Genomic DNA, 13688 nt, shown 5'->3' on the forward strand with positions numbered 1-13688 from the left:
AGGGAGCAGCCAGCTCTTCAAACCCTTCCTGAAAGCTAACAAGGTTGGGATCAGTCATATCTCAATGGGGAGATAATTCTACACGGCAGGCACCATAACTATGGTGACCATATTTTCTTGGGGAAAAAAAAAAGACAAACCTGAAAAAGGGGAAACTCTGAAAGAGGTTCACAAAGATAATTTTTAAAATTGTTTATGTGTATCACTTTGCTTTACAAAGGACAATTCAAGAGCAAAATCGAGAAAAACTTTAGAAAAATGCATATTCTAAAAAAAATATTTAAAATCAAACAGTATACGTAAATTTATTTTAAAAAGAAATTTCAATTTCCATATGTTTCACATCAATGTGAAAGACTGTGCATTAAGTAGTACCATTTGTACACTAAAAGTTAAATGACCAAAATAAAGGACAAAAATGAGTTTTTGAAAAAAATCCGAAGGGCAGTTTCTGAAATAAAGGACTGTCCTTTATAATGAAGGATAATAAATGGTCACTGTGATCCTAACAGAGAAGGCAGAAGATGTTCTGCATCTTTTTCAAATCTGGACAGGGGCCTAAAGTGCAGAGTTGCTTTCTGAATTATTGGTTCAATAGATACTTGGGATTCCATAGTAGTATCAGAGATTAGCCATATCTATCCAACATGGGTGGAGGTATAAAATGAACATTTCTATACATTAGCAATCCCATTGCAAGAGACCTTTTTGAAGAAATCAAGATGACAGGCAAAGTGAGAAACATGAAGCTGAGGACTGCTTAGCTGAAGCCAGAGAAAGGTTCTCTAAACACAAGATTAATTGTTTTTCTCTTGAGTAAATCACATAAAGACGATGTTATGTCATAAATAATGTGCCCATTCTTTTAAGCCTTCAGAGAATGAGGAAGTGCTGCATTTGTTCACTGTGCTGAAGGGTGCAATTCCAAATGTTAAATGATTCTTCTTCCAGCAGGTTCAGTAGGTGAATATTTTGCCTGAAAGATACAATAGCTTAAAACTGTAGTGAAATCCAAGTTGTTTTTGGAACACCTGAAATTCTTATTGCAACTTCAGTTATAAAGAAGCAATGATCATCACAATAACATAAAGGAAAACATTTGTTTTCCTTATGTTCCTGTCCCCTTTATTTAGTTTGGTCAATCAGCTCATATATACAACCACTGTGGTGGGTGGTTGAGTAAAACTCTATCATGGTGCTTATATAGTTGCTTCTGTATGAAATTACTATATTTACATCTTTCTGAAAGTCAGAATTCCAAACTCATTATCTGATGGTATTTTTAACATTGTAAAATCAAATTATAATTAATTCAGAGATCCAGATCATATCAACAATTTCAATCACATCTGACCCAGTCCACAATTTCCTAATACTGAATTATAGTTCCCTTTCTGTGTTAGATATGGGCAAAGACCATGATAGTTTAAACTGGAAATGTTGAACTTCTTTCAAATGTAGATTTTAAAGTTGTTCTATAAATTCTCCACAATACATCATTGATAAATTGTCAGTTATCTTAATAGTTGCTTTGACATGCACAAATTATGTTCCAAGGGCAATATAATAAAAATTAGTCACTTTCAAAATGTGAGATAGATAGATAGATAGATAGATAGATAGATAGATAGATAGATAGATAGATAGATAGATAGATAGATAGAAAGATAGATAGAAAGATAGAAAGATAGAAAGATAGAAAGATAGAAAGATAGAAAGATAGAAAGATGATAGATCCATGTCCCTGATATACTTGATCTTTTTTATATATCCTGCTATACCTGATAATAAACCACTAACAATAAATTTTAAATTGCCATTAATGGGTACAACAGAATTATTCAAACCAGCATCACATGTAACAAATACTATAATTGAGATAATCATATCCTTGCATATTAATACAACAAATTTTAGCATCCCTGTTTATTTTATTTTATTTGCTTGAGGGCTTTTTTTAGCAGTGTATACAATTATGCAAATAACAAGCACATCTCTTACACTTTGCCTGGCTGACAGCATTAAAATTTATTTGGGATAATTTTGCTCAAATATTTCTACATTATTATTTATAAAGTGTTGGGGATTATTTCAGTCTCCAGCAAGTTGGATCTGAATTCCAGTGACAACCCTATGACTTTCTTACCATATAAAAACACTGCTTTAGAATTACGTTGTCCATACTGTATATAATAAACATATATACATTTTCTTAACATCAGCATATAAGACTGATGCAATAAAACTGTGAACACTTAAAGGCAGACAAATTTATTAGACCATAAGTTTCCACAGATGAGAATCCATTGACACCATAATTATTTATGAGTGTGGGAGGCCTCATTGAATTATCATAAATTACTAGACCTTCATTCATTTCAATAAAGGGATTCCGTCTGCAGGGGAGGGTCAGTACTCTGTACTGAAATGTATATCCTAACTCAAGCCATGGATATTGGTTGAGATGTATATTTTTAATCCCAGGATCAATTGCTGAAGGTAGCATATATCATAACTAGGGAACAAACATGTAGATTGTACATACATTGTCTGTCATTTGCTGAGTGGGGTGTTACATGCATCTATATCTCTCTGTGCCTTAAGAATGATAATGATACTCAGCTGATAATGATGATACTTAACAATGATGATGATACTTGCTGATGATATTCAGCTATATATCTCAGTCCATGGTGAGTTAAGTGATGCCATGACTTCCCTCTCCCAGTGCCTGGAGGCTGTTAAGGTCTGGATGGGGAACAATGGGTTGAACCGAACCCTGACAAGACAGAATGGCTCTGGGTCTGGGTTTTTTTGGTTTATGGAGAATTGGCATCTTTGGTCTTGGATGGGATTGCACTGCCCCAAATGGATCTGGTGCATAATCTGGGGGTTCTCCTGGACTTGTGACTCATGCTCAAGGAGCAGGTGGCAGTCATGGTCAGGAGGGCCTTTGTGCAACTCTGGCTTGTTCACCAGTTATACCCTTTCCTGGACCAACAGGCCCTGCTCACACTCACCTCCTGTCTTGACTACTGTAATGCGCTCTACATGGGGCTGCCCTTGAAAAGTATCCAGAAGTTTCAGATGGTTCAAAATGCAGTGGCCCGCATGGTCACCTCTCTTGCAGGAGCTGCACTGGTTGCTGATTTGCTTCCGGGTCCAATTCAAGGTGCTGGTTATCATCTTTAAAACCCTGTATGGGTTGGAGCCAGGTTAAGGACTGCCTTTTCCTAATTTCAACTTCCCAACAAATCAGATCAACATGCCCAACACTGGGTATGTTATGGGTGCCCCCCATGAAGGAGGTCCATCTAGTAGGACTGAGAAGAAGAGCTTTATCCATAGTGGCTCACTCCCTGTGAAACATCATCCCTGTGGAGAAATACTGGCCCCCACCTTGATAGTCTTCTAAAAGGCCCTGAAGACATGTTTTTGCCAGTGGGCCTGGGGATCTCAGGTTGATACAGAACCCATCAAGTGGTTTGTTTGAATGTACTGTTGTTGCAGAGGGGTGGAGTGTAGTGGGTTTGTATTTGAGATTTTATTTCTGTAAGCTGTCTGGAGTCACCATGAATGAGTTGTGTGGCCAAATAAATTGCTTTAATAAATAAATAAATAATAAAAATAAGAAGAAGTTTTTGAGGTCTGAACACAGCATCTTTAGAAATTATTGGGTTCTCAGTTTTCCAGTATTACCCCAGTGCTCCTAGTACTGAGCACCTTAACAAAATTTTCTGTGTTCACATATTAGAACATTCTAGACCAGTGTTTCTCAGCCTTGGCAACTTTACAATATGTGGACTTCAGCTTCTAGAATTCTGGGAGTTGAAGTCCACACATCTTAAAGTTGCTAAGGTTGAGAAACACTAGTCTAGGCAATTGGCTAGTCCAACTTCTCTTGCTATATCCAAGAGCAAGTTTAGTGTTACTATCTGAAGAAAAAGAGATCCTCTTTTTTTTAGTAAGTCCAGTTGTACTACTGTCAGAAGTAGGCAGTTGCCACTGAGATCAAGGTCACATATTTTTTGCCATTTTCAGGACATTAAACTCATATTTATAGATCACAGGTGGCTTTGGGTTTGGATTTAATATATTTATGTCTCCTTCAAAATTACTTAGTCTTAAACTGAATTATTTTAATTGAAAAGGAATAGAATTGCTTTGACCCAAGGCATACTAAATCCTCATGGAATGTAAAAGTGAAAGAATACAGGCTGAGAAATCAACTCAAGGTTTTGCATGGAAGTTAACTGGATTTTTTATTTACCTTAACTGTACAGAGGATATTATTTTGATAGTTTGAATATTTCAGAAGGTCACAACACATCCTATTGATTTCCAATTAAATGGACATCTCAAAAATTGAAAGTAATCCTGACCAAAATATTTAACAAGCCAGAATATTCTTACGGGAAGGCTGTCTTGAGGAGCATGTGGAGAGTAGTAACTATACTGCTAGTTCTTTAGTGGATTGCCAGGAAAAACCACTGATATACTTTTCATGCCTCTGGCAAATTGGAACAATAATCTGATACATTTCAACAAAATTCATTTGGACTTGGATTCCCAAATTGCTGAACTTGAACTTTAATCATGTAAGAACTAATGGCTTGCATAATTAATAGAGCTGGGCACAAATGGTCTTTCAATATTCTCTACCCTAACTGTAAGCAGAGAAAATGGGGAAACAATTTCTCCACATTTCTACTGAAGAAGAATTTCTTCAACAACTTCTCAAGAGCAGGCATCCCAAGAGTTTGATAGCAGCACTCCTACTGAAAAAAGACAATGGCTGAATTACAGCAGTCTAGCTCACTCCACTTCATTCTGGGAAGCCAGCCATTCAAAATGCATTGAAACACCCAGTGATCTTTAATGTCTCCAACAGACATTTATGGTTAATTGAAACGAGATTTATAGCCTAAAATAATTTAATAAATGTAATTTTTGAAAAGTAGCAGGGAACAATAGCAAGAAACAACAATACCAGAATTGTTCTGAGTCAAACCAACAGCTTTTAATAAACTTCTTAGAACAGCATTTATTGGATTACTCCAGGTTCTTTGATTTAATGTTGGTTTATTTCAGCAGTTGCAATGGATTTATAAGTCTTGTAAAAACATAATTGCTATCTGCAGCTAAAAGAAAAAGACCAAAGTATCTGACATCAATTATCCTTGGCAATCTTATTATTCACCAACCCTTGGTATCAATTATTTAGGCTGAAGTTGCAAACTCTTCTTATATGTAGAAATGCCGACATGTACTAAATGATGGTCTCATGGAAGACCCCTTTTTAAATAATAATTTTAGTAACTTTGCAGTTACAAAGATGAAAAATTAATACAAACTAAAAAAGTAAAAAAAATTAAAAAGGGGGATAGAAAATACAGAAAAGTAAATATAAAGAAAAATAGAAAAGAAGAAATAAGAATATAGTAAAGAAAAATATATATATGAAGAAATGATTCCCCCCTTTATCAAGTACAGCAAGTACAATTACACGAACCTATCACCTCTGAGAATAGGACAAATGATCTGTTCTTCCCATATCTCATCTCTTATCTATAAACAAATTCTTAAAGCCTCATCATTCAGTCTTGGTGAGCAAAAGTCCATTAAGGTTTACAACATATATATTTTAACCTTAATCAAATAAACCAACCTTATATTCCTTCCCCTTTACTTTAACACAGTAAGTTATCACTTTCTCTAAAAATACAGCAAAAAAAATTTTTTTTTCCCCCAGATCTTTAAAGCCTCATCATTTGGTCCTATTCAGCAAAAGTCCATTAAGGGTTATCAGAAACAATGTACATATTTTAATCTTGATCAAATAACCAACTTTATATTCCTTCCCTTTGATTTTAACAATCTTGATCTTTAATCCCTTTAAATAATATCCCAGACGTTGATTTCTCTTCATTTTCTCATTGTGTCTTTTCAGAAAATCCTTCAAAACTTTAACATTTGTAAATCCAAAATAAGAAAGTTATCCAAGTCACTCTTCTGGTCTGTTATTTATATATCCCTTTTAATTATTAAGATATTAGCCAGTTTCATCTGTATATCCAGTATAACATATTTTTCCATATCATTCCTATAACTTGTCATTTTAAAATTCACATTGAAATCAGCCTCATTAGCCTCAGTCTTGTCCAGTAAAACTTGTTCCTCTTCTACAACCTCTTTTAAATACAATTCCTCCATGATAGCAGAGAATCTTAAGGTTAACTTCTAAATTCATTTTTCCCAAATATCCTTGAATTCATCCAAAGTTAAACTATTTTGCTCCTTCTGAGTTAATGAGTCAAATTTAAGTGTTCTCCTTTCATTATAATATTTAGTTCTTTCTGGTTGCCTCTAGTGTCCAACCTTCAAAATTCCATTTTATCATTTTTTTCCCTAAACAACAGCATTTTTCCACAGGAAGGTTACCTATAATTAATTTCAAAATTATTTCAAATACCTCTTCAAATCCTTCAAATTCTAACCACCCTTTTGCTGTTTATTCTCCTCAATTTTTTTTAAAGTCCTTAATCTTATACTTAAACTTCTTTCTCCAAGGATTGAAGGAGACTCACACAGTTAATGATGCAACACTTGCCAATCCAAAGGTTCTTAATAGTTGAAAAACAATTAAAAAGCAATTCCAGAAGTGATTTTAAAATGAGGCTTGACTGAGCTTTTTGTCCATATAGGTTATGTTAACAGCTGTGAGCTTGATGGAACTCCCATGACCCCCAGTCACTCCATTCATGAGCTGACCACAAAAACCTCAGTTCCTGCAGTCTACTTGTGAGAAGCAGCTGTCTGGAGTGCATGTGGGCAATCTCATGATCTCTCCTTTTTTGGGAGAGATTAAAAGCTGCCAGAATTCACCTTCTGCTCGCCAATCTCTGTTGCAATGCTCCTTCAAGGATGTTCAGCTCTCCATGGCCTCACTGAAAGTGCCAATGACATGGAAGACCTTGCTATAATTAAGGCATTCTAGTAATTAGGGCCAGATATTATTAAGAACTAATTTGATTACTTATCTTCCAAGCAGTAACAGCAGGAGGGACTCTTTGATACCTTGAAACTTGCACAACAAATCTGGACAGATATTATCTATTGATGTGGTAACATTACAATTTGCATTTTGAGTTCCAAGGGTTATAGGAAACCAAAATAAATGATGTAACTATCAACATCCTCTCAAGGACAGAAAGAATTTGAAAAGATTAAGCATAATTTATTTGCTATATCTTTAATCTATTAGAACAAATACCATTGAAAACATTAGTTAGCCTCCAGACCCTAAGGTATAATTCAGCATAGGATCTGGAGGCTGACTAATGTTTGTGTGTGTGCGTGCGCGTGTGTGTGCAATGTATATGTATGAAAATATTCATCTAAATAAATTGGGTTATATTCAGAATTAGCCATTCTTAGAGTGTAGTCACTGAAACCAATGGATTTTAAGTTCATTCTAACCAAATCAAATGCTGTTGATTTTAGTGGCTGTATTCACCCAGTATATACTGTAAGTCATGGAAATACTTGGCAACTACATTCACATTCCAAATAGAGTTTTGTTTTGTTTTGTAGCTTTGCCTATTTTGCAACCCAACCCATTTCATTAGTTTCTATTGTACAAACTGAGACAATGGGTTAATTCAGTCACCAAATTAAGCATATTGTGTCAACATTTTCTTTTGAGTCAATCTTGATTCCGAGAAGTATATGAACTAATCCATTAAGTTTTATTGACAACCTTTTTTGGATGGTCTTCATCCTCTTCCTAGGGCTGAGACACAGAGACTGGCCCAAACTCCCTCAGTTAACTTTTATGTCTAATGCAGGACTAGAACTTTGGTTCCCCCTCTTTAGTCTAGTATCTGAACTACTAGACCAAACTGGCTCTCACTGTGTAAACATAGACAATATTTGTACAGTTATGTCTTACTGCAGTCTTCCTCAACCTGGAGATGCATACATGTTCTACAGTGCCAAGTAACTGCATCCAGCATGGCTAATAACAGGAAAGTGAGAGAATTTCATTGTTGTTGTTTTTCATTTTTATTTTCTTTCACTCCAGCAATATTACAAATTTGCAACATTTGAAATATTTAGATAACACAATAGTTACATCTTGTTACTATCAAGTCATTCCAGATTAAATAAGATAGTAATTCCACCCTCTGCATATTTAAAATCTATCCATTATTTTTTCAACCATAGTCATCGACCATATCTTTGAATATCATTTTTCAACTGTTAAGTTGTCTAAAAGTTTCCACTGTTGACAATATAGATTTGGTGGTTAAGAGTAAGAATATTTTTATTCTTTTTATTAATCATTTTAGCCTAATCTCCCTCAGATATTTGTAATATTCTCAATTCTCAACACCTTCTACTTTTTGTTTAATTATATATCTTATATCCTGGGATATTTTCTGCCAGACTGATACAACAATTTTCACAGGTTCACCACAAAAAGCATTGTATCCTTCTGTTTGCATTCCCTCCAACAGGTGAACAACTGAAATATATATAGATTATTCATATTGGGGTTAAATGTTATCAATGTATTACCTTCAACTGCAATTTTTTGTATGGAGGTCAATAAATATCTCACTCACTTCTATATATTTTTCCATCTTCCAAATGTATATCCCAAACCTCCCACAATCCAATAAGGGAAGAATATGAAAATTTTAGTCTAAAATATCTGGAAAACACTTGGATTGGAAACTTTGTACTAGTGCTTAGAATCCTCCCTTTATTCCAGGTCTACAAATACTAAAATGAGGGAGAGAGAGAGACAGAGATCAGTCTTGATTAACTTTCCCAAAGTTTGGAAATACTTAACAAAATCCTATTTTAAGAAATCCTATCTTAAGGAATTAATATTGATCTTAAGAAAACTGAAAATACCTTAACGATACTGCAATTACTACAGGAAGAAGAATTATTGAGATGCCTTTTCAAGAACAATGAAGCTAAATGTCCATAAAGAAGAATAGATTAATTAGGAAAGGCAGAAAAAGGGAAGAAAAAGAGAAAAATCACAACTATAAGTTTGCAAATAAACAGATGTCCATCTGATTTAGCAACTTACCTGCTTGAGCAGAGTCTTGAAGATTAAGAACATGTGCATAAAGAGGGATCATTGGACTGCTTTTTGGAATGTTCTTGAGGACAAAGAAAGACGCCAGCTTTACATATTTATGACCACCTAAACTGGTCCATTGATGGACATAAATTGAGGCTTGGGATATGGCCAAATAAGCTTAATTTATATTGTAAGTGACCTAGCTAGCCAATTAGAACATTATTTACAGGCTGCTTCTATCTCCTTAATGATTCTTGATTTTCATTATGAAAGAGCTGAGTCAGGATATTTGTCCTTTATAGACTTCTAGGGGAGCGTTCTGATCCCATATATTTTAGCAGTCACTACTGAAGTTGCTCAGAACATAATGTTGATCTCATTTGAAAGTGGACAATATATTTTCTGGAAGAAAGATCATTGCCTTTCTTTGTTGCATGGATGTTTAGCTGTGCTCTTTTAATGCAGTTTATAAATGACCTGCCTTCATAACAATGGATGATATCACTCAATCATCGATAAGGTTGATGTTGGCTGTTTCATGCAGGACTCTGCCTTAAAGCAAGGGTGAGCAAACGTTGGTACCTGGAAGCTACTCCTAATATTCCAGTGGGTCACGGATCATGGTCATCTGGATCATAATGCTTAGCGGACAATGCAGAGATTTTTCTATTTTTTCCCCACATTTGGGGAATTGGTAGTGTTTGGGGCAATATTTGGGTATTAATTAAGTTTGTTTTAGGACTAAATCAATTTCTGTGTTTCACATATCATTGTTTACCTCACATCTCAAAGTTGTTCATACCTCAACCTTGCATAAAATGGATACAGGACTTGATTGCTGGGAAATACAGTCAGAGAGGAATCCTATGCTACAGAAAGAGGAGCAGGGATGGTTTGTGGCTCTGGGGATGTGGGTTGCCCATCCCTGCTTGATGTTGGACCCAGTTTGCTTTGCATCTATCATTCCCTTATAAATTGAAAATGCCTTTGTATCAGACTTGAACATTAGCACCAATTATTTTTTTAAACCTAGAAGCATTGTATAAGTCAAATATTACAGACTGAGGCATGAAAATTGCCTTCCTGTATTTTAAGCATTAATAGTACCTGTTTACATATGGAAGGACAAAGCATCACCTCTTGTAACTAGATAGCAACCCTTTTTCTTCTTTCTATAAGCTGCCTATGGATGATTCACCTCTTTGAGGTTCCAGTAGTTGAGAAGATGTTTTTTAATGATCTGTTGCCCTGACCTTTCCAAGGGAGAGATTTATTGGCAAGATCCATAGAGGCCTTAAAAAGAAGATTAAATAGCTAACAACCAATATTAACTAGGAATCAGAGTTAATAAGAATGAAAATGTAATACATATGGCTTTGAAAATTCTAAGTGAAGTCTCTGTGTTCAACATGCTACAGATGACTGAACTGCCGTACAATATGAAGTGAAAGACAAATAAATTCAGTCGTGACATGGAAAAAGCACTTCTGCAGCTGCAGAATAATAAATGTGTCAAGTCCCTACAGATCAGATTGGTAAAGGTGAACACTCCCTCCTCCGCGCAGAAAGAGAGGTAGGTTGGCATCCTAGCAAAACAAACTTTCAGAAAGCTTTATAATTGGTACGCTTTTCCCCATTCCCCATACTGATGTGCTGTGGCTGTCTTGCTGCAAGAGGTTTAAAAAGAAGCAGCTGCTTGCTGAAAGCTAGGAGCAGCATCAAAACTGAGTTCCTTATTCTGCATCGAACAGAACAGCAGTCCTTCTCTGCTGTTCAAGGACTGCGGTGGTCACTCAGGCCATTCAGAAACCTCATAGAAGAAATCAGTCAGAAAGCACAGATATCATGAGAGATAAGTGCCAGGCTCAATTGTTCGGAACTGTATCTCCCATGCTAAAATTTAACTTTAAAGTCCAAGCCCATTTTCAATCCAGAGTTTGGAATCCCTCCTCCCATCAATTAAGCAGTACTGTTCATTTATCAAATAGTACCTTTTGATGTCTCTTTTCATTTCTCTTTGATCCAGTTTCCTACTGATATTTTTAAAAATCAAGCCATTAAATTCAATTTTAAAATCAAACATTTCATTCTCCTCCCCTCTGCCATCAAGCTGCCCATTTCCTGTGTTCAGAAAAAGAGTTCAAATAGGCCAAATCTGACAGTGGTTAGTCTCAATTCTGCAGAGGTATGCTTGGAAGAGAAATTACTGATGACACAGATCAGTTTGGCAAATCCAAATGAAGGGCCTGTAGAACTGGAGATCAATGACAACTAAATAGAAAGAAATTGAAGGCTTGAGGAAGGACATCATAGAGTATATCACTGAACATTTATAAATTCTTGGCAGGGTTCACAGTACTGGGATTTTCATATCCTTCACATGAAATTTTGTAAAAGTAAATAATCACAAAATACAACAAGCCCTTTCAAATTGCTTTGAAGAATTTCCCTCCATGTGCATTATTTATCAGTTTTCATAAGTTATGGCTTCTATAGTTTAATCCTCAGCAGGAACTGCTGTCATAAAAACAGGTGTCATAAAACAGGTGTCATAAAAACAGATATCTACAGAATCTTTAACATTTTTTTCCCCTGGGTGTCCAATTGCTGTGCAGTTAAATGTTGAGACAATTGTCCAATGTCATAATTATTTATTGGTGGGTTGGTTGGTTGGTTGTGTTTACACTGTTTCTTAGTCCAAGAGAGGCAACAGAGATTTGCTTAGTTGTGTCTTTTGCTTGACAGTGTCATCCAACTGTCACCCACGTTCTTGCCCTGAGCATCTCCTGAGCTGACTGATTTACTGTATTTAGTGGAAAACATGAATTCTTCCTTATGTGTCCACTGCAATCCGAACAAGATTGATCAATTCCTTACAAATGCCTTTTTCCTTTGTACCATCTTCCACAAATGTATGGATCTGAAGTGTGCAGACTATTATCACTGCAAATCTCACCAAACTGTATTGCAAAATAACAAGCACTTAAAAAAAAGTGTTAAAGAAAAATATCTTGAAAGATATTTCCTCTGCATTTATTCCAATGAAAGTAGCACATTTGCCTTCTTAAAACTTTCTAGCTAGACTCAGCATTTTATCTCTTTCTACTGAAAATCAAAAAGTCACATTGATAGTTTCCCAATGCTAGGCAGTCCCCCACCCCCAAATCTTGCTTTACATTTGGGGACCAAGCTCTCAGCTGTGCTTAAAAGGCAAATTGGTTAGTACTTAAATGGAACATATCCAGGAAATTTCAGAGAACTAGGGAAAAAAAAGAAGAAATAATGATAAACCACATTTGTACTATTGCCAAGAAAACTACATGGATGGGTCCATGGAATCACTAGAAGTCAAGTTTAACTTGACTTTATTTGGGATCTCAAGCAGACTGGACAATCGCTGCACACCCTTACAATTACCCTTTGGGTTTCAACTTTGAATTTGAATGTTAAAAAATACCTGCACACAAAAATGAATACATACAGAAGAATTGCACTTCAAAGTATACATTAGGGAAAACTGCATACAAGAACTTATACATTATGGCAACTTTCTTCTGTGAAAACAAATCTGAGATAAGAAGGGATATTTGCTTTATATTTTGATACAAGCAATGCATTTTCCACTTTGTAAATTAATACTGTAGGTGGAGTAGAATACAGCGACATGTTGGCTTTTGCATTTATTTGAATTGTACAAACATGCGTAAGTGAACATTGCAAAAGAAAAAGAAAAACTTTCCCTGGGTACAATTCACATGGTGAAGAAATAAGCACTTTGCATACATCAGTATACAAAACCCCATTGGACTCACTAATATATCACTTCCTCAGACGTACATGGAAAGAGACACACTGCAGAAAGAAGGCCTACTTTGTTACTGTCAATACAGCAGGCAACAGCCCCCAGGCAACCTTGGCTGATCTCCAAAAACAGAAGGACGGTTGGACCTGATTAGGACTCGTATGGGAGACTACCTGGAAATCCCAGGGCTAAAGGATGCCCTAGGACAGTGTTGTCCAAACTTGGCCACTTTAAGATGAGTGGACTTCAACTCCCAGAATTCCCCAGCCAGCATAGCTTAACTTAACTTAAAGTGGCCAAGTTTGGACAACACTGCCCTAGGAGGTCAAAAAAACCTTCTGGGAAAAGGCAATGGCAAAGTACTTCCATATTGTTACCAAGAAAGCTACATGGAAGCATCCATATAATTACCAGGAGTTTAGCTCTCATTCAAGGGACACTTCACCTTGATATTACTGGTCAACAGAGCAGATGGCAAAGCATTCTAAGAAAAAAAAAGAACCCATCTTAATTTTAGATCCTCAGGTTTAAATTTTAGGAAAGAAAATGCTGGAAATGAGGAAAATAAAAGGACAAATTATGTACAAAAAATGAAGTACATTTTTAGTAGATACTATAGTGTTGGTGATCTATATTTGAAAGTCACTGCTGCAAGCACATTTTTTATACCCATAGTATCCTAAAATAAGTAGATTTTTTTTAAAAATGTTGATGGTATTCTTTACAATAGCAAAATAATAACGACAACATATTAAATTTATATGACGCCCGACTCCAAGCGACTGT

The 13688-nt window shown here is 35.6% G+C and overlaps 1 pseudogene; it reads left to right on the top strand.

Annotated features, from left to right (window-relative positions):
- Nucleotides 1–2644: 2644 nt before the first annotated feature.
- The window catches only part of LOC148216831 (uncharacterized), a 251190-nt pseudogene continuing 240146 nt past the window's right edge, over nucleotides 2645–13688 (top strand).

This window comes from Python bivittatus, unplaced genomic scaffold (assembly GCF_059951505.1).
Source record: "Python bivittatus isolate LINGU-HERP-01145 unplaced genomic scaffold, Pbiv_v1 ctg000070_np1212, whole genome shotgun sequence".
NCBI classification, from domain to species: domain Eukaryota; kingdom Metazoa; phylum Chordata; class Lepidosauria; order Squamata; family Pythonidae; genus Python; species Python bivittatus.